Here is a 20,065-nt window from a genome sequence, read left to right as displayed (position 1 = left end):
CTTTCAGGGTGCAGTCCCCTCCCTCATGAAGCTTCTTCTCAGAGTGTAAATTAAAGCTCCCTGTTTAGGATGATAAAGCGATTACATTTTTTTAGATGACAAATGGTTTATTTTGCCATCACAGCATCTAGATATTTGGCAGAAATTGGATACAGTAAATATGTACCATATATGGTATATTTTTTCCACGATCCCTGAAAGATAAGTCGGTATCAAAATAGTAGTAGTGGTCTACTTATTTTGGTATGTCCTCCACAAACATTGAATACAAATAAGATATATTGAAAATATTCTCAAATCAATACACTAACACTGTGAATTGACTTTTTTTTACATTGCACAGCTATATTCGAGAGAGCGGGTACTCAGTTTATGCTATTGATGTCATTTTTCCTACTTAAATTGTATTTAAGACAGGTGAGTCAAAACGTTTTTGAAAGTCCAAGTAAGCAAGGACCACTTTAAAATTCTTCCACTTTATTCAAACATGCTAAAATGAAGTCTCTTTGGGAAAAACATCATACCTTTCTGTCAAACGTTAATGAGGCAAATGGTAAAGGAGGCCCTCTATGCTACAAGGGGTCTGGCGCTGCACTGAACCTCAGCCAATTCTCAGATCCACATTCAGAACAAAAGTCAGAGCAATTTGGCCTGGAGGTGGGGCTCGAAAGCCGGCGCGCCTGGAGCTCGGCGAGGCACAGCCCGAGAGGGTAACATGGGTCCCCCTTCTCATGGGCTAACGACCTGTGAGAAGGGCTATTTGACCATGGCGATCCGATCCCCAGCTACAGAAACTAGCTCAAGGGACATGGAATATCACCTCTCTGGCAGGGAAGGAGCCCGAGCTGTTGCGCGAGGTCGAGAAGTTTTGACTAGCTATAGTCAGACTCACCTCCACACACTGCTTGGGCTCTAGTAGGAGTCCTCTTGAAAGGCATTGGACTCTGTTACACACCCACAGTGTTGCCCAAAATTAGAGGTGTCAAGCAGGTATGGATTATTGCCCCCCTGGCTTGGTGGTTAGGGTTATTGGTGTTCACCCCGGTGGATGAGAGGGTAGCCTCCCTCTGCCTTCGGGTGGAGGAGTGGGTCCTGACTGTTGTTTGTGCCTATGCACCAAACAACAATTCTGAATACCCACTCTTTTTGGAGTGCATCATTCTGCTGGGGGTGTTCAATGCCCACGTGGGCAATGACATGAAGGAATGGACATTGGGAAGAACAGAACTCAGGATCAGAACGTGAGTGGTCTTCTGTCACTGGATGTCTCTGCAGATCACAGATTGTCCATAATGAACTCCATGTTCAGGCATAAGGGTGTCCACGTGTGCACTTGGAACCAGGACACCCTAGATCGCAGTTCGATGATTGACTTTGCGGTTGTGTCATCAGACTTGCGGCCGCATGCCTTGGACACTTGGCTGAAGAGAGGGGCGGAGCTGTCAAGTGATCACAACCTGGTGGTGAGTTGGCTCCAATGGGGTTGGAAGATGCCGGTCCAACGTGACAGGCCCAAACATATTTTGAGGGTCTGATGGGAACGGCTGGATGATTCCCCCTGTCAGAAAGAGTTTCAACTTCCACCTCTGAAAGAACTTTGCTCATGTTCCAGGGGAGGCGGGGGACATTTAGTCCTCCATTGCTAAAACAGCGAACCGGAGCTGAGGCCATAAAGTGGTCGATGTGTGTCGTGGCAGCAACCCCCAAAATTGTTGGTGGACACCAATAGTGAGGGATGGTGTCAAGCTGAAGAAGGAGTCCTAATGGGCATTTCTAGCCTGTGGGACTCCCAAGGCAGCTGGTAGGTAGTGGCTGGCCAAGCGCAATGGAGATTTTGTGGTCGCTGAGGCAAAAACCTGGGTTTGGGTGGAGTTCGGTAAGACCATGGAGAATGACTTTAAGACAGCTTCAATGAAATTCTGGTCCACACTCCGGCGTCTCAGTAGGGGGAAACAGTGCACTGTGAATAGTGAGGATGGGGCACTGCTGACTTCAGCCCGAGACATTGTGATTCGGTGGGGAGAATACTTCAAAGACCTCCTTAATTCCACCAACATGCCTTCCCATGAGAAACCAGAGACTGGGTTCTCTCAGTCAGGCTTTTTTTTTTATCGCTGCAGTTAAGGTACCTGAAGTGGTAAAAAAAAAAAAAAAAAAAAAAAAGCTCCTCAGTGGCAGAGCCCCTGGGATGGATGAGATATGCTCAGAGTTCCTCAAGGCTCTGGATGTTGTGGGGCTGGTCTGCTTGACACACCTCTGCAACATCGCATGGACATCAGGGACAGTGACTCTGGATTGGCAGAATAGGGTGGTGGTACCCTTTTTTAAGAATGGGGACCAGAGAATGTGTTCCAACTACAGGGGATCAGACTCCTCATACTCATCACACTCCCTGATCATGTCTTTTCAGGGGCGCTGGAGAGGAGGGTCCGTCACAGAGTCCAATCCAGATTCAGGAGGAACAATGTGGTTTTCGTCTTGGCCGTGGAACAGTGGACAACCGCTACACCCTCGACAGGATCTCAGAGGGTGCATGGGAGTTCGGCCAACAAGTCTTGTAGACTTGGAGAAGATGTTCGACCATGACCCTCGGGGAGTCCTGTGTGTATGTGTGTTGGGGAGGGGGCTGATATGGCCTGTTCAGTTCCTGTATGACCGGTGTCAGAGTTTGGTTTGCATTGCCGGCAGTAAGTCAGACTCATTTCCATGTGATAGTTGGTGAGAGTTGGACTCCGCCAAGGCTGCCCTTTGTCACTGATTTTGTTCAGAACTTTTATGGACATAATTTCTAGGTGCAGTTGAGGCATAGAGGATGTCTGATTTTGTGGCCTTACCTTTGCATCTCTGCTCTTTACAGATGATGTGGTTCTGTTACCTTCATCAAGCCGTGATCGGCAATGCTCATTGTATTGTTCATGAGTAAGGGAAGAATGGAGCAGGAGAACGACTGGCGGATCAGTGCCGCATGGTCTTTGTATTGGTCCGTTGTGCTAAGAGGGAGCTAAGTCAAAGCCAAAGCTCTCAATTTACCAGTCGATCTACGTTCCTACCCTCACCTATGATCACGAGCCGTGGGTCGCTGTTTGGCTGGGACATTTGATTCGGTTGGCTCCCGGACACCTCCTTGCTGAGGTGTTCTCGGCACGTACCACCCGAAAGAGACCGTGTCTTACGAACGGATATATATATATATATATATATATATATATATATATATATATATTGCATCTTTACAGATCTAATAAATCCATTTTCTGAGGCACGTATCATAAAGAGGGTCACGGGTTACAGGAGAGCTGGAGCCTATCCCAACTAGCTTCTGGTGGAAGGCAGACTCCACCCTGAACTGGTCGGCAATCAGTCACAGGGCTGATATCAACACCGTCAGTGAGCCGAAAATCGTCCCACATGCACCAGTCAAGCCTGTGTACCACTACACCATCAGTGACTCTCCTCTACAGCATATAAAAACAATTTGTTTGTAGTCGTGATAGTCCCCAATAACCACACAGCCCCACCCAAACCTGTAGGTGAATTATGATATCCAAAAAGGGATATCAAGATATCTTGAATTTAAGTGAATTAAGGATATCCATCCATCCATATTCTGAGGGGCTTATCATCACAAGTGTCGTGGGAGCGCTTGAGCCTATCCTAGCTATCTTAGGGCAGCAAGCAAGGTACACCCTTAACTGGTTGCCAGCCAATTGCAGGACACATAGAGATAAACAACCGTTCACACCTAACCTCTCTACTTTCTTCCAAATTGTAGTCCAGCCACCCTCCCATAAGTACTCCTTTTGAGCCCACAGCCTTTGATTAATTCTGCCTCTCTCACAGAGCCCCATGCTCCTCTACCCAAGGTCTACATCAGCGACCTCGGTGCATGCAGTCAATTCCTCCACAATTGTTTCCTGGTAATCACTTTGCAACAGTTCAGTGACCCCCATGAACAATCCAAAATGGCATACGTAACTAACCTCCTATGCGGAAAAAGAGCGAAATGGGCAACTGCATTATGTCACAACTCTTCCCCAATACCAGTCATTCACTTCATATTCTGCTAAACTCTGAAAAGGTTTTGATCAACCTGTTCAGGGCTGGGAAGCCACCAGACGCCCCATGCTTACTCAGAGCTCTTGTTTTATCGCCTCATATTCTATAGATTGTGTGAAAACGGATGGGATGACACAGCTCTAAGGATATTTTTTTTTGAACGGGCTTTCTGAACTGCTCAAAGATGAGCTTGCCAGATGGGACAAGCCTTAGCCCATCGAGGAGCTTATCTCATTGTCCATCCATTTGGACACCCGGTCACAGGAAAGACCACATGAGTCACATGAGTCAGAGTCACAGACCACACTGCTTTGAGCTCATAAAGTAGTAAGCCCCATGACCATTGCACCAGTAGCACCTCGCCCACTTTCTGAAAGTCCAACCTCCTTGTCACCCCCCATTGCGCCATATGAGCCTATGCAACCCCACAACTCCAAGTTAGACTCCTAAACTTAGACCCTAAGTGTGATCATGAGTGTGACTGTTGTCTGTCTCTATGTGGCCTGCGATTGGCCAGTAACAAGTTTTGGGTGTACCCTGCTGAATCAATCAATGCCCCTGCAGTCCTCCAAAATCATTAATGACATCCTCTGCGACATGCTTGTTTTTGTCTACATAGAGGACATTGTCATTTTCTCCCACTCCCCAAGAAAACCAGGGTCATGTCCACCAAGTCCTCCAGCGTCTCCTTGAGAACTGCCTGCATGCCAACTGGAAAACTGTGAATTCCACCTCTCCTCCTTACACTTCCTGGGCTATATCTTTACCAAAGGCCAATTACAACCAGACCTAGCCAAAATCCAAGCTTTTGTCAATTGGCCCTCTTTACCACATGCAAAGAACTACAAAACATCCTGGGATTTGTCAACATTTATCGCCGTTTCATTCACAATTATAGTTGAGCGGCAACTCCTCTCACCACCCTCACCTCCAGAAGCTCCTCTACTCCAATTTGTGATGAAGGTTGACACCTCCGAGACTGTGGCAGGGGCCGTCCTCTCACAGCGGGACCCCACTTTCTAGAAACTTCATCCCAGTTTTGTGTTTATCCCTTTTTCTCCCATTAACTTCGTGCTGCTGAATCATGATGTTGGCAACTGACAGTTGCTTCCAATCATTTCTGCTTTGGAGGAATGGAGGCCTTGGCTGGAGGAGACTGAGTCCCCATTTGTTATTTGGACCCATCACAAAAATCTTGCTCAAATCAATTCTGCCAAACATCTCAATCCCAGACAAACTCACTGGGCCCTCTTCTTGAGTCTGTTAAATTTCAAGCACTCTTTCCATCCTGGTTCCTGCAAAAGCAATAATGCCCTTTCCCACCTGTACTCACCCCCCTCCAGTCATGTTGAACATGAACATTCTTTCTTCCCCTTCTACAGCGGGGCTGCTATATGGGAAATTGAACAGATCCTGAAGGATCCCCAAGAGATCCAACTGGATTCAAAAACATGTTGCCCAGACAGGCTGTTTGTACCTGACTCAGGACAATATGATGTCCTTCAGTGGACCCATAATACTAAACTTGTTATCCCGGTATCACCCATGAGATACAATTAATGTAAAAACAATTCTGGTGGCCCACCCTTGCAAACCACACCCGTGAGTTTGTCCTAACCTGCTCCATCTGTGCCCAAGGTAAAGACCCCCGCCCCCTTTCATCCCTCATTAACTCCCAGCTGGCCTTCTGTACCCTATATCCATTCAAAGCCGCCCATGGTCCCACATGTCCCTGGACTTTGTCACTGGCCCAGGTAACAACATCATCCTCACCATCATGGATAATTTTTCCAAGTGTGGCCATTTTGTACCTCTGCTTTTGACACCTCGAACCTCCTTGTCCTCCACATACCGAGACTACAGGATGTTCTTATGGACATTGTCTCAGACTGTCATCCTCACTTCCCCTCCCAGGTCTGGAAGGGGTTCTGCAAGGTTATGGACATAGCAGCCAGGATGTCTACCAGTGTCTGCTGCATATCATTCCCAAATACAACAGCCTGACGACGCAAGCAAACCAAAGCCTGGAATCTCCTCTTTGCTCCGCTGCCACTCGCGATCCTGCCTCCTGGACCACCTTTCCTACATGGGTGGAATATGCCTATAACTCCCTCACCAGCTTGGCCACACCTCTTCATTTATGGTCTGACTGGTTTCCAATAACTTTTGTTCAAGGAACAGCAGCATATGATGGTGGTTCCCAAGGTGAGGGAGCAGATTCAGTGTGTCCAGTCCCTATGTAAGGTCGGTGTAGCCTTAACCTGGTCTGCTGAGAGAAATAAATGGCTTGTGGATCTTTGTTGCTCCCCTACACCTGAGTGCATGGTGGGTCTTACAGTTTTGCTTTCTTTCCAAAATCTCTCACTCCAGACTGAATGTCATGTACTGCTCTGCAGTACCGATTGGAAGCCTGGGGAGTGCTTTTGCATCCTCTCTCTCCTGTTTGCAGCATCTGTTTCAAATCCAATTAATCACCATTGATGTTTAAAAGCTTGTCTGTTTCCTGCAATCCTCACCAAAATATTGCTGTTACTTCTAGTGGCACCACGGCCAACTTACTTCATGTAAGCAGCTCTATTCCTTGTTTCCTTGTTGACTCGTGTTTCCTTGTTCTATGTGCTCTCCTGTGTTCCTGAGCCACGTCACTCCTGCTATAAAGCCAACCGCCTGTCCACACCACTGCCTGCCAACGCATCCAGGACCACTTCCATTACATTACTAAATACAACTGTTCATAACTATCTATCGGCCTCAGCCTTCTCTTGGGTTGATCTCCTCACCATACATGACAGAATACTTTGGTCATTATGGACCCCACAATCTTGGAGGCAATCACGAATGCACTCACCCTCCAAGGCACCCATATTGGACAACAATAACGGACTCTCCAAGAAATCATGGAATCCCTACACTCCCTCACACAGCAACTATCCCTCCTTTCCAGCAAGGCGCAATCCGAAATTTTTACTGTAAATACTCATTCCAAGCCTGCTGTTTCCAAGTCATCTTGCCTCCCACACAAAGAACCTCCCGTCCCACCGCCTAGGCCGTAATCTGAAAATTTAAGTCAATGTAGCAAGTTTGTTCACAATTGCTAACTCATTTTCATCCTAAAACCATACAGTTACCCCACAGAACAATCCAAGGTACCATTTGTCACTAACCTCCTCCTCTGCAAAGCAATAAAGCAGTCCATGTCCTTACCGCTAAACTCCTTCCCGGTACTTCAGTCATTTGATTTTTTTTTCCCGTCAAGCTCTGTAAGGTATTTGTTTACCCCGTTCAGAGCAAAGAAGCCATCAGCCGTCTCCTCAAGATGATCTCAGGGCATCAACTGAGCACAATACTCCATTGAGTTATGGATTTCAGCAGATCAATGCGGGTGGGATGACAGGGCAGCAAGCTGCTCTCGGACCGTCACTGCTCTCTGACACCCGAGTACAAGGTGGGCCACATCTAATGACCTGCCACTTCAGACAGAGTTGCGAAAGCTCCAAGTTTCGTAGGTCCTTTTCCTGTCATGTACTGCCCTACAGTACCAGTTCGAAGCCTGGAGGGTGCTTTTGCATCCTCTCTCTCTCCCCCCTCACATCTCTTTGCAGCATCATTTTCCAATCCACCTCGTCTTTACTGGTGTACATAAGCCTGTCTGTTTCCAGCAATTCTTGCCAACGTATTGCACTTAGTACCAGTGGTACCATGGGCCATTTACTTCACGTCAAGAACTCTATTTCCTGTTCCCTTGTTGACTCATGTGATTCCTTCTTCACAGTGCTTTCCAGTGTTCCTGATACACATTACTCCTGTCAGAGAGCCAGCTGCCTGTCCACGCCACTGCTTGCCAACACATCCAGGATCATTTACATTATATTCCTAAATAAAACTGTTCATTACCATCTGTCTGCCTCTGCCTGCTCTTGAATAAATCTGTTTATTACCATCTATCTGGCTCTGCCTGCACTTGGGTCCACCTCCTCACCATATGTGATACTGAATCCCACAAACTCATGTGCTTCATTGGTTCCTTCCCCATCACCAAAATCATCAATCCCACATCAGCACAACTTAAAATTCCCTATTCACACAGAATCCATCCAACATTCTGCGTCACTTCTCAAGCCTGTCTTCACCATCCCTCAGAGACGTCCATTGAGGGGGGGTATTGTCATGAGTTGTGCCCTCGAGCTCCCTTGTTAGAGCTTGGACAGCACTTTCTGTCCCTCTCACCCTCCCTCTCCCTATCTCTCTTCTCCCTCTCTTCCCAGTAATCAGCACCAACTCGGCTGCGCACCTATTGTCAATCAGCCTTCGTCATTACCAAATTTTAACTCTGCCAAATCCAAGGCTTCAGGTGGCACACCAACTCTCAACCCTACACGTAACCTCCATCAGTCCTCACAGTATTTCTTATCTGTTTTGTCTTCTGTGCTCTTTCTGTGTTCCCCGCCTTGCTGACCTCTTCCACCACGCAGTCAAGTCATCTACTTTTTCACGTCACCACCCCCAGTAGACTCCCTGTCTCAGTGACCTCCGATCCAAGGATCCACCTATGGATGCCTTCTCAATAAACCATATGCAACAGAACTTTTTCAGCCTGATCTAGCTTCTGGATCCAGCTAAAATTGCAACATGACAGTTATGTTACGTTCAGAATTCCCTTTTACATCTTCATTCATTATGTCATTTAAAACCATTGGCCATGAACCTAATAAAATTGTAACTGATTAATTTTGATTCATACTTCAATAAAATGGGCTTGGCTGTGACCCAGCTATTGAGTGATTGGAAAATATGTATTATTTCACACGCGGCTTTGGGACACAAGACGATGCCTGCAGGCCAATGTTGAGAGCTATTCTAAAAGGAAATATGTCTAAAAAAAACATTGGTGAAAATGGGGCTTAAATGTGGGATTTGTGGAATAATACATGAGCTGTTATTGGAGTGGAAGTGATCCCACACATTCAGCCTGAGATTAAAGGGGGTGTAAAAATGCAGAATTGCTTTCCATACCTGATGGGGGTAATAAAGTTCTGCAGTGATAACAAACTGCCCATATAAAACCTCCAATCAATGGCACATACTCAGCACATCTAAGAAGTTCTCTTATCAAGTACCCTTTCTTCATGATGTGTCTTATTCTGTTTTCTGCAAACATTTACACAAATGAAACAGTTTCAACTTGGTTCTTAACTCTCGACTTAAGTATTTTAAGTGACATTATTTACAATTTTGCAATTTTTAAAGAGAGCATACGGATTCAAATGGTTGTTTTAATCACACATAAACTGTATTGTTGTTTAGGTTAAATTGTAGGCTTAAAAAGCAAGTAAGGCCATTTTATGCATTTTGAGGTAGTGGTGCTATAAAAATGAAACCATATATTTTCAAATTATTTTTATTAACATTGGTTAATAATATTTGAGTCGTCAACCCCCCACCCCTCAAAAGCATGAGCAACATTATAATACAAACTCAACAAGGAATTACTTTTTTTGTATTACTGCTAATCTTTTTGGACAAATAATTTTATATTGTCAGGGGCATGGCCAAGCCATTGCCTTGTGCAGCACCAGCTCCTTACCTGCACCTCATTGTCGTTTATTATGCCATGTATTTAAGCCTTGTGTGATGTGTTGCTAGGTGCCAGTTCGTGTTATGAGACTGCATTATTCTGCGTGAGTATACGAGCTTCTTGTTCTTTATTTGCCTCATTGCCTTGGCCCAGCGTTCTTGTGCCACTACAGCCAAGATTAGTTTGGTCAAGTTTTTGACTCGTAGTTATCTGACCGAATTTTTCATGTTTTTGTGCCTTTGCCTTTGTTGCACTGCCTTCCTGTTTATGTCCTCAGCCTGGAATAAAACCACCCTCAAAATTACATCACTGCCTCGGACTCCTCCGTTTGGGTCCTCCCCCTTGTCCCAATTTCATGACATATATAACTTGTATTTTTAAATTTTAATTCAATTTACCAGTCATAATAATAATAACAACCTATACTTAAAAATACTGATGATTAAAGAGAGGTAGACATAATCCTAAACATTTATTAAAGAAGATATACTTTAAGACTTTGAGCTTCCGCCTCATTGGCCAGGGTCTTGTCCGAATGTTGGCGATGATCTCCTTCTGATACTGAATGTTCTGAAACATCTCCTCTGGGTCATCACTATCCACCCTTTCATCTGCTTTGTCTTCTTCATCAGAGGAACTGTAGAATAAAATGGAGTGTAGTTAAAGCCAGTAGTTTCCTCATTTATAACTAGTAAACATCCATCCATCCATCCATCCATTTTCTTTGCCGCTTACCCTCACAAGGGTCACGGGGAGTGCTGGAGCCTATCCCAGCTGTCAACGGGCAGGAGGTGGGGTACACCCTGAACTGCTTGCCAGCCAATTGCAGGGCACATCGAGACAAACAGCCACACTCACAATCACACCTTGGAATTTAGAGTGTCCAATTATCATTGCATGTTTTTGGGATGTGGGAGGAAACCGGAGAGCCCGGAGGAAAACCCCGCAGGCACATGAAGAACATGCAAACTCCACACAGGCGGCTCCGGGATTGAACCCAGGACCTCAGAAATGTGAGTCCAACGCTTCACCAGCTGCACCACTGTGCCACCAACTAGTAAACAATCCACCAAAAATATCCCTTTATGGTCTTTAGAGGGTGTGTAACTAAAGTTAGATGATCCAGATCAATCAAAACCTTGCTGACAATTGAGAAATGGTCTTCAGTTATGGTTTGGACCCAACAAAAGCATATAGAGTATTGGTCATGATGATTAAAAGATGGTTAAAAAAGGCACTTTTTAAAATGTGTTGTATTTGAATAAATGTCTCCCATGCTGAATCAGGCACACTTGAAATCATATTTTCAAAGTTAATGATTTAAAATTTTGGCTATTGAAAGTGAAGTTTATCCTTATTGATGGAGCAAATGGTGGTGGGCCACTGAAATACAATTCTTGCATCACAGTAAAGTCATGAGTGCATTATGGTAAAGACAAACCGCGTCATAAAAATTGTGCTTAAATGATCCTTACGATTCATTAAACCCATTTCAGTCTCAATCAGAATGGCAGTAAAGACAGGCAATAGTGCCAACATGTTCACAAAGTGAAACATAGTCATTCATATCTCAGAAATAACCTAATTTTGTTGTGTGCTATTGTATGAACAGAAAATGACAACTCCAGGAGCAATCATATGTATTCTAACAACACAACAATATTCCCTGTAGTTGCATTAATAGTAACGACAGTCTGACTTACGAAAAAAAGGACCATTTGTAGGAGAAAACAAAAAGGAACTCGGAAGACACCTACATGCATTTGGGTTATTAGTTTTCATGGAAACGTCATCTTAACCAATTCAAGAACAATTCTATGCTATAGATCCAAATACGTAAATAGCATCTTTGGCTTGACATTTGATCATGAAATGCTATTATGGACACCTGAGGATGGAGACATTTTAGCTTTTAAAACAATTTTTTTTTTTTTTAATGAGAAACAATTATGATTGCAGAATGGTAACTGCCAATAATTTCAGCGTTCATACAAGTAAAATTAATTGACTTTCAAAAGTAAATTCTGTTGGCCATGTCTTTACTGTTATTGATCAAATTCACCCTCATATTCAAGCATGGTCGCATGTGTCATATGCTTTAAGGATTTTAGTCTATATTATCGGATATTAGCTTGTAGTTATACAAAAGCTCTGGCGGTTGGTTCCGTATGACTGCCTTTTTTTTGGGCCCTCTTAATGTGTTTTACTAGCACCTACAGGGCTGTGCTGTAGCATATTTATTATCTTTTCTATGAATATGCTCTTGACCTGAGACAGCCAACAAGCAAACATTCACTACTAATACAAGATTCACTTCCACATACCCTCTAGCTATTACATTTTTTTTTTCTTTTTCAGGAAAAAAAAATGACATCAGGTTATGTTGGAGCTGAATTACAAATTGTCAAAAAATGCCCACCAGTGTAAGCAGCTGGAGGCTTGGGGCAAGAACCGAGAATGGATGCTCCATGCAAAACAAATATGATGTTTTAATCTAATTACAGAATGGTTTAACACCTATATTCGATAATGTACAGATATGTATGTTTATTTTTCACATTCTCACATATGAAGATGAATGCACGAGAATGTTATAAATCCATTTTATAGTCCTGTTTTTTTTTTTTTATAAAAAGAAAAAAACAGTCCTGCTAAAAAAATTAACCGGTTCAGTCTGAACATGGTTAAGAAAAACAAAGTAGGGTATACACTTGCACACTTTAATAGAGTGCACATTTTGGGGCGCTTATCTCATTCATGAACATAGCTCTTTATATATTAAGATGAGTGGCACTTTTTTCCATCATTATTGGGGAGAGTAATGTTTTTATTTTATGTACTCTATGATTTAGGTATTGCTAGTCACAGTGTCATAATTCAGTTAGTCTATTACAATGGGAACAAAAGCAAACATAAATTATGCTAGAAGAACTTGCATTATATGACCATAGGTAGCTCACTGGAAACTCCTTGTATTGTTAGTGGCTAGATTTGTTATTAATGGAATTGTGTACTCGTCGGCAGGAGAATAATTAGGTGTTTGCTCACCTGTGATCATGATCCTGGTAGGCTGAATAAATCCTCCTGGAATTCTTCCTGACATTCTTGTGTCTTTTGGCTGCAGACAGGGATCTGCTACTTCCAACCAAAGATTCTGAAACTGTACTCATGTTGTCTCTTCTCAACATCTGTGTGTCACTGTGGTCAGGCTACTGATCTGGACCCTCCACCAGAGCATCCCCACCCCATCAGAAAAAGCTAAACCCATTTAAACATCAGGCCAATCAGTGACATTCTGCACACTTAAAGGGCCAGGCCCAACTCTACTTTGGGTTGTGCAAGTATTTAACTTCAAAGATGGTGGGTGCAGTATTTGTTGTTTGTGTTGTTTTTTTCCCTGCATCTGCATTTTCAGTAACAGTCAGCAGTGCATTCATGTCAGAGGAATTTGACTTGAAAATAAATAGTCTGGGTGTGTTAATCCAGCCATCTTTTCAAAATCAAGTTGGGGTATTTGCAGTACTGTACGTGCATTTTCTAACACTGGTTTCAATTAGTTCACTTACCACAATACTTTTTGTTTTCTTTGGTCCATGATAAACATGATAGATTAAGGGAGCCATCTCTCTTTACATGCTTAAGGAGATAGTTTGCAGTTCAGTAACATTTGAATGTAGCCTTGTTTCACTTATTGCTCCCAGCCCTTGAGTCTCTGGCTAAATCTGTGTCACTCACTTGTCCATCAGTGTGACTCTCAGACAAATTGTCATTGATAAATATGTGATTCTGAAATTGCATAATTGGGATAAATAGTCACAAAGAACGCTGTCCAGCTTCAACAAAGTAGTAGCACTAGCAACACTAAGTTAGTATTAGCACTCTAAACCAGCCTGTCTCAGCCACAGCTGCAACAATGTTAGCAGTCTTATTCATACAAGTGTTACCATAACACTAAATGTTACATTTGGAAAGTTCTATTTTTTGTAATATAAAAATTAAATTAATTGGACACTCTAAGTTCCCCCTAGGTGTGTTTGTGAGTTCGGCTGTGTGTCTCTATGTGCCCTGCGATTGGCTGGCAACCAGTTCAGGGTGTTCCCCGACTCCTGCCCATCGATAGCTGTGATAGGCTCCAGCACTCCCTGCGATCCTCGTGAGGATACGCGGCGAAGAAAAAGGATAGATGGATAAAAATTAAAAATCCAAGACTCCCAAGTCAAGCACAAATGTTTCTTCTGCATTGTTTTTGGCTCCTCTATTGCCAGAGATCCCCTTCCTTGCATCTGTGAGCTTTTGCTCAGTGGCCAACAAACAAGAAATAGGCATTTGTTTTATTTGTACTCAGAATCAAAAACACAAGGAATTTGTTTCCGGTAGTTGGAGCCCCTTGAGTACCACGATGCAGTCAGTTGACAGAGAACACATTTGAGACACCTAAAGACATTCCAAGAACAGTCACTGAGCAATAAAAGTTTACTAGAAATATAACAATCATGGAACAATGTTTTTTTTTTTGTTTTTTGTTTTTTTTTTTGTTTGGGGACAATGATTGTAATTACAATTAAAAAAAAAAGTAAATACACATATAATTGTAAGTTACCTATCTAAAAAGTTAATTGCTGTTGGATTGTCTGCTAGTTTTAATTTGAACTTTTCAGTAGCGCCTACATGAGGGAAAGATTTGGAAGAGCTGGTGTCCAGGATGTGGAGCGTCGAAGTGGATTTTGGTTTCTCATGTCTTAGTTCTGGCAGCGTCCAAGTCCTAGAGGAGGGGTAGGGGGGTACCGACAATTTTATCAGTTTTCATTGTCCGTTACAGTTGGAGTTTGTCCTTTTTTGTGGTAGCACCAAACCAGACTGAGATGGAGGTACACAGTACTGATTCAATGACCGTTGTGTAGAACTGTCTCAACAGCTCTCATGGCAGGCCATGCTTCCTTAAGAGCTACACGAAATGCATTCTTTGCTGGGACTTTTTGAGGATGGAGTTGCTGTTAGTCTCCCACTTCAGGCCTTGTGTTCTCAGGCACTTGAAGTTCTCAACGTTTGACACAAGACAGTTGGGCAGCTGTGGTGAAGGAGGCCTCCTGAAGTCCACAATCATCCCTAAAATCATGTCGGTTGCACCACAGTTCCAACATCTCCACTTCGATATGCAGACTCATCATCATCTTTGATGAGTGTGGTGTCATCTGTAAACTTCAGGAGGTCCTTATTCCACTATGGTTTCAAAAGAGCTTCTTAAGGCCATGGTAAAAGTTCAGCGCAAAGCTATGTCGGTGACCTACTACAACTGTGCCCATGAGTGCGAGGCAAATGATCGACACTTTGTCAGTCACGCCTGCTGTCATTGATGAGTTCTTCTTCCTCGGCCACGGTACTTTCTTAAAAATCTGGAGTTACAAGATGTGGCCAAGGAGGGATAACTTTTTATACTGATAATTGAACCCGGAACCTCAGAAATGTGAGGCCAAAGCTTTCCAGCTGAGCCATCATGCCGGGACGGGAAAATATGAAAAATTAAATAAAGCGAAGCATAGACCATGATAATGTATTCTTTTAATCACACTTCATCTGGCCAGGTAGAAATGGCCATAATCAACAATTTAGACAACTACAGTAATATTTCATATAACATTGTTTTATTGTTATAGTTTGTGTACAGTGTGCAGTCGTGTACTCCATCTTATCAAGACCACTTCGTATTTTATCTGAATAGCCATATGAGAAGAAAAAAAGTTAACGCCCCTTGGACTGCATTAAAATTAGTACTGTATTGTTGAATACTGTACCCTAAATAACTACGATATTATCAATAGAAACTGAATGTTATATTGACTTGTTTTTTATTTTTATACAGCTGATAATTTGATCTCGTCATTTTTTTAGATGCACCCTTTGAAGTGTCCAAGTGCAATTTTCTGTATTCTTGGTCATTTAGTTTCCCAAATGGTGTACTGTACTGTGTTTTATGAAATTTTGTTCCAGTAATGTTTTAATAATGAGGGGGAGAAGGATTATGGCGCTAAAATGAGACAGTGGAGGCTGGACAGATGTCCTTTATTAAATTGTCAACTAGATGACTGGACACAGTGGAGCACTTCTGACACTGAGCACAGTAATGATGTAAAACCTCAAATAAAAAGCACCCAATGTAATTCATCAGAGAATTCCACTCATATGCATTATATGGAGACGCTTTAAAATGAACAATTACATCTTTCAAGAAGCCTGAGCCTTTGTGTGGAAGTCATGTACAAGATAAGTCTGTCTTAAAGCCAAAACTTGACCTTTGTGCCTGTAGCGTCTGATATGGACATAGTATTTCATGTGAAGTGCAATTTTATGCATGTCAAAGGTCATTTTGTATGCTTTATATATACTGTACATTCTGATACTCTTATAACAAAAATATATTTTAAAATGATAAATTAAAAGGCTGCTATTTTTACAGTCGATGACTTGTAGTTGTGTAGTTTTTCGGCATTGATTGTCACAAATCCCTGTGAGAGAACAATATGGTTGAAAATAAATTTGAGGTCCACTTTATATTCCATTTCAAGCTTTTAGTACTCTAAATGTAGAATAATCCATAAATAGATAAAAGGGGGCATATTGGTCATTTTAGCAAAAACACATTAATTCCTGTAATTTTATTTTGCATCACTTTAGAGAATCAATAAGTCTACATAGCAGGCAGTGGAGAGATAAAATATGGCAGACAGTACTGATGGGCACAGCTGTCATGATCCTGCCACTCCAGCCCAGGCTGTGCGGGTGCCAGCGCGGTTGCGCTGATTGGGAGGCGCACACCTGCGCCTCATGCGGGCTGATTATCCGGCGTATTTATATGACCCCGATGACGACTGGTCCGCGGCAGTTCGTTGAGCTTCATGTCCCGTTCCAGCACTCTCGTATCCCTGATGGACAACCTGTGTGTACCGACCTTCGCCTGTTCTCCGACCAACCCCGTAAGCCTGACTCCTTTGACACTTCTGTCTGCTTTGATCGTTCTCCTGTGTACCGACTCCTGCCTGCCCGCTCACCTGCTCTCTTCGCCCGACGTCCCAACTACCGCTGCTGCATCTGACTGCCTGCCCGATCCCTGACCACGAAATAATGAACGTTTCTCCCCGAACTACCTTGCATCGTCCGAGTCCTGCATTTGGGTCCTGCTCCCGTTTCGATGGGACGTGACAACAGCAGTGCTTTTGAGTTTACTGACTCATTAGAATCAGTTTGTTAAAAGGATTCGATCAAAAGATTAATTCATCGAATTCACGTATCATTAACTATTAAAGGCGATGGATTAAAAAAAATCTTAAAATAAATAATCACCAAACTATCTCTCTCGCAGAAAGCTCTTCGACACCCGCCTTCGGTTGTGACTCGTGAACATGTGTGCACCAAGTTCAGCTACTGCTGGCCGGCAAGACCTTTGTGTATTCCACCCTGGTGGACAGCGTCGCTGACTCCAGCAGCCACCACCCGGCTTCCTGCTCACCCACCTTACTGTTATTATTGTCACATTAGTGTCAAGCATCTTTGGGTGTTTTGATAAGCATCATATAAGTTTAATATTATAATTATTATTATTATCCATCTCTCCGTTTTCTGTAACATTTATCCTTATGTGGCTAGGCAGATGTACTGCAGCCAATCCCAGCTATTTTCGCACGAGAGGCAGGGTACACCCTGAACTGGGCATCAGACAGCCACCCATCCATGGATTTTCTGAGACGAAGATAACTCACACGGGCATGGGGAAAACATGCAAATTGCACACAGACGGAGCCGGGATTTCAACCCCGGTCCTCAGAACTGTGATGCCAACACATTACATCTGCTCCACCGTTGGTGGTGCCAGACAATCTCAGATTATTAGTATTAGTAGTAGTGCACAAAAATATTTATTAATTGCATTAAAAAAACGCAGAGGGGTCATATTAATGTGTCAATGCCATCCATTCATCTATTTTCTGAGCCACTTATCCTCACAGGGGTCGTGGGTGTGCGTGACAATCCCAGCTGTCATGGGCAAGAGGCAGGGTACACCCTGAACAGCTTGCCAGCCAATTGCAGGGCACATGGAGACAAACAGTCACACTCACAATCCCACCTAGGGGAAATTTAGAGTGTCCAATGAATGCATGTTTCTGGGATGTGGGAGGAAACTGGAGTACCTGGAGAAAACCCATGCAGGCTTGGGGGGAACATGCAAACTCCACACAGGTGGGGCTGGGATTGAACCCTCGACCTCACAAGTGTGAGGCGACCACTTTACAGTTGCTCTACCGTGCTGCTCATACAAAACAATTTTTGTTAATTTTGAATGGCATCAAACACAGGGTCATTTTGCTCAGTGTAGTCATTGTGTGACATGCGGTCAATCTGATGATCTGTAACTGGCAAAATTTTGTTTCAAGTACCAGAAAGTGAAAAGCATGGAAAATGTGGCTTGACAGAAAGAAGACTCATTTGTATCATGTACCCAAAGACAGAAGGGTTCTGGTTAAATCAGATGAAGGAAATAGAGTATTTGTTTTCTCTTGAGGTTTCCTCATTTTCATTTGAAAAATTGAGCACTTCCAAAACTTGTAGTACTGTTTTATTCCTGTGTCATACAGTATAATGCTAGCCACTTCAGTGAAGATGCACAAAGGCTGTTTTTTTTAATGCCCTGTTTTCTACACACAATGTGAATTTAAGATATACAAACTATTGGTTATGTAAAAAGGAAACCAATATACTGTACGTTATTAAGTGAAACCTCATATGTTGTCTTTTGTTTTCCCAATTGCACTTTAACAGGACAAAAATATCTTTTATAAAAATATGTACTCAATTGTTCGAGTTTTGTATTATTACATGACAGATTTTATCTCTATATTAATTGTGTATATGAATTCTATAATGAATTCTATAATATTTTTAAAGTGCACAGACATTATGAGCACCAACTGCTAACTAATGTTAGCCCTTATCATTGGCAATCCCAAATCATTCTTTACAGTAAACGCACCTTTGACTGCTACCATGCAGGACATGACAATGTTGCTAAAATGAGGAACACCATTGGGATCATTTGAACAACGGTCTAAAAATGCCTAAATACGTTGTGACAAATTTGGCATTACATTTCTCTTGCTAATCTGTACCGCCCACACACGGGCACATCAAAATAAAATAGTGCCTTGTGAAAGTATTCGGCCCTCTTGAACTTTTAAAACTTTCGCCACATTTCAGGCTTCAAACATAAAGATATATTTTTATGTTATTTTTTTTGTCAAGAATCAATAACAAGTGGGACACAATCGTGAAGTGGAACAAAATTTATTGGAGATTTTATACTTTTTTAACAAATAAAAAACAGAAAAGTGGGGCCTGCAATATTATTCGGCCCCTTGACTTTCAGTGCGGCAAACTCACTCCAGAAGTTCAGTCAGGATCTCTGAATGATCCAATGTTGACTGATGATGATAGAGTCCACATGTGTGCAATCAAATGCAGAGAGCATCATGAAGACCAAGGAACACACCAGGCAGGTCCAAGATACTGTTGTGGAGAGGTTTAAAGCCAGATTTGGATACAAAAATAGTTCCCAAGTTTTAAATGTCTCAAGGAACACTGTGCAAGCAATCATATTGAAATGGAAGGAGTATCAGACCATTGCAAATCTACCAAGACCCGGCCGTCCCTCTAAACATTCACCTTGAACAAGGAAAAGACTGATCAGAGATGCAGCCAAGAGGACTATGATCAATCTGGATGAACTGCAGAGATCTACACCTGAGGTGGGAGGGTCTATCCATAGGACAGCAATCAGTCATACACTCCACAAATCTGGCCTTTATGGAAGAGTGGCAAGAAGAAAGCCATTTCTCAACGCTATCCATAAAACGTTTCATTTAAAGTTTGCCACAAGCCACCTGGGAGACACACCAAAAATGTAGAAGAAGGTGCTCTGGTCAGATGAAACCATAATCAAACTTTTTGGCCAAAATTGAAAATGACATGTTTGGCGTAAAAGCAACACAGCTCATCACCCTGAACACACCTGTGTAGACTGTTGACACACAAACCTCCGGGCAGTCTGAGCTGCCTTCATTACTTTGCAGAGGTCATCAAATCGTTCCTTGCATAGTCTTCTTTTTCTTTCGGTTTATCCTGTTTAGGGGTCGCCATAGCGTGTTATCTTTTTCCATGTAAGCCTATCTCCTGCATCTTCCTCTCTAACACCCGCCGCTTCATGTCTTCCCTCACTACAACCTTATCTTTGGTCTTCCTCTCGCTCTTTTGTCTGGCAGCTCCATCCTCAGCACCCTTTTACCAATATATTCACTCTCTCACTTTCACTCCAGATCACTATGTCATCTGCGAACATCATGGTCCAAGGGGATTCCAGTCTGATGCAGTCCCACCTCCACCTTAAAT

The 20,065-nt window shown here is 42.9% G+C and overlaps 1 long non-coding RNA gene across 2 annotated transcripts in view; it reads left to right on the top strand.

Annotated features, from left to right (window-relative positions):
• Positions 1-20,065, top strand: part of LOC133498570 (uncharacterized) — a 59,597-nt gene that overhangs the window by 821 nt on the left and 38,711 nt on the right. For both annotated transcript variants that reach the window (XR_009794346.1, XR_009794347.1), the window contains exon 2: positions 9,700-9,734. This is a non-coding gene — a long non-coding RNA (uncharacterized LOC133498570). The remainder of the gene's footprint in view (positions 1-9,699; positions 9,735-20,065) is intronic.

Source organism: Syngnathoides biaculeatus, chromosome 3, assembly GCF_019802595.1.
Source record: "Syngnathoides biaculeatus isolate LvHL_M chromosome 3, ASM1980259v1, whole genome shotgun sequence".
NCBI lineage: Eukaryota > Metazoa > Chordata > Actinopteri > Syngnathiformes > Syngnathidae > Syngnathoides > Syngnathoides biaculeatus.
The sequence above is the reverse complement of the archived record's forward strand: the minus strand, read 5'-3'. Positions and strand labels throughout refer to the sequence as shown.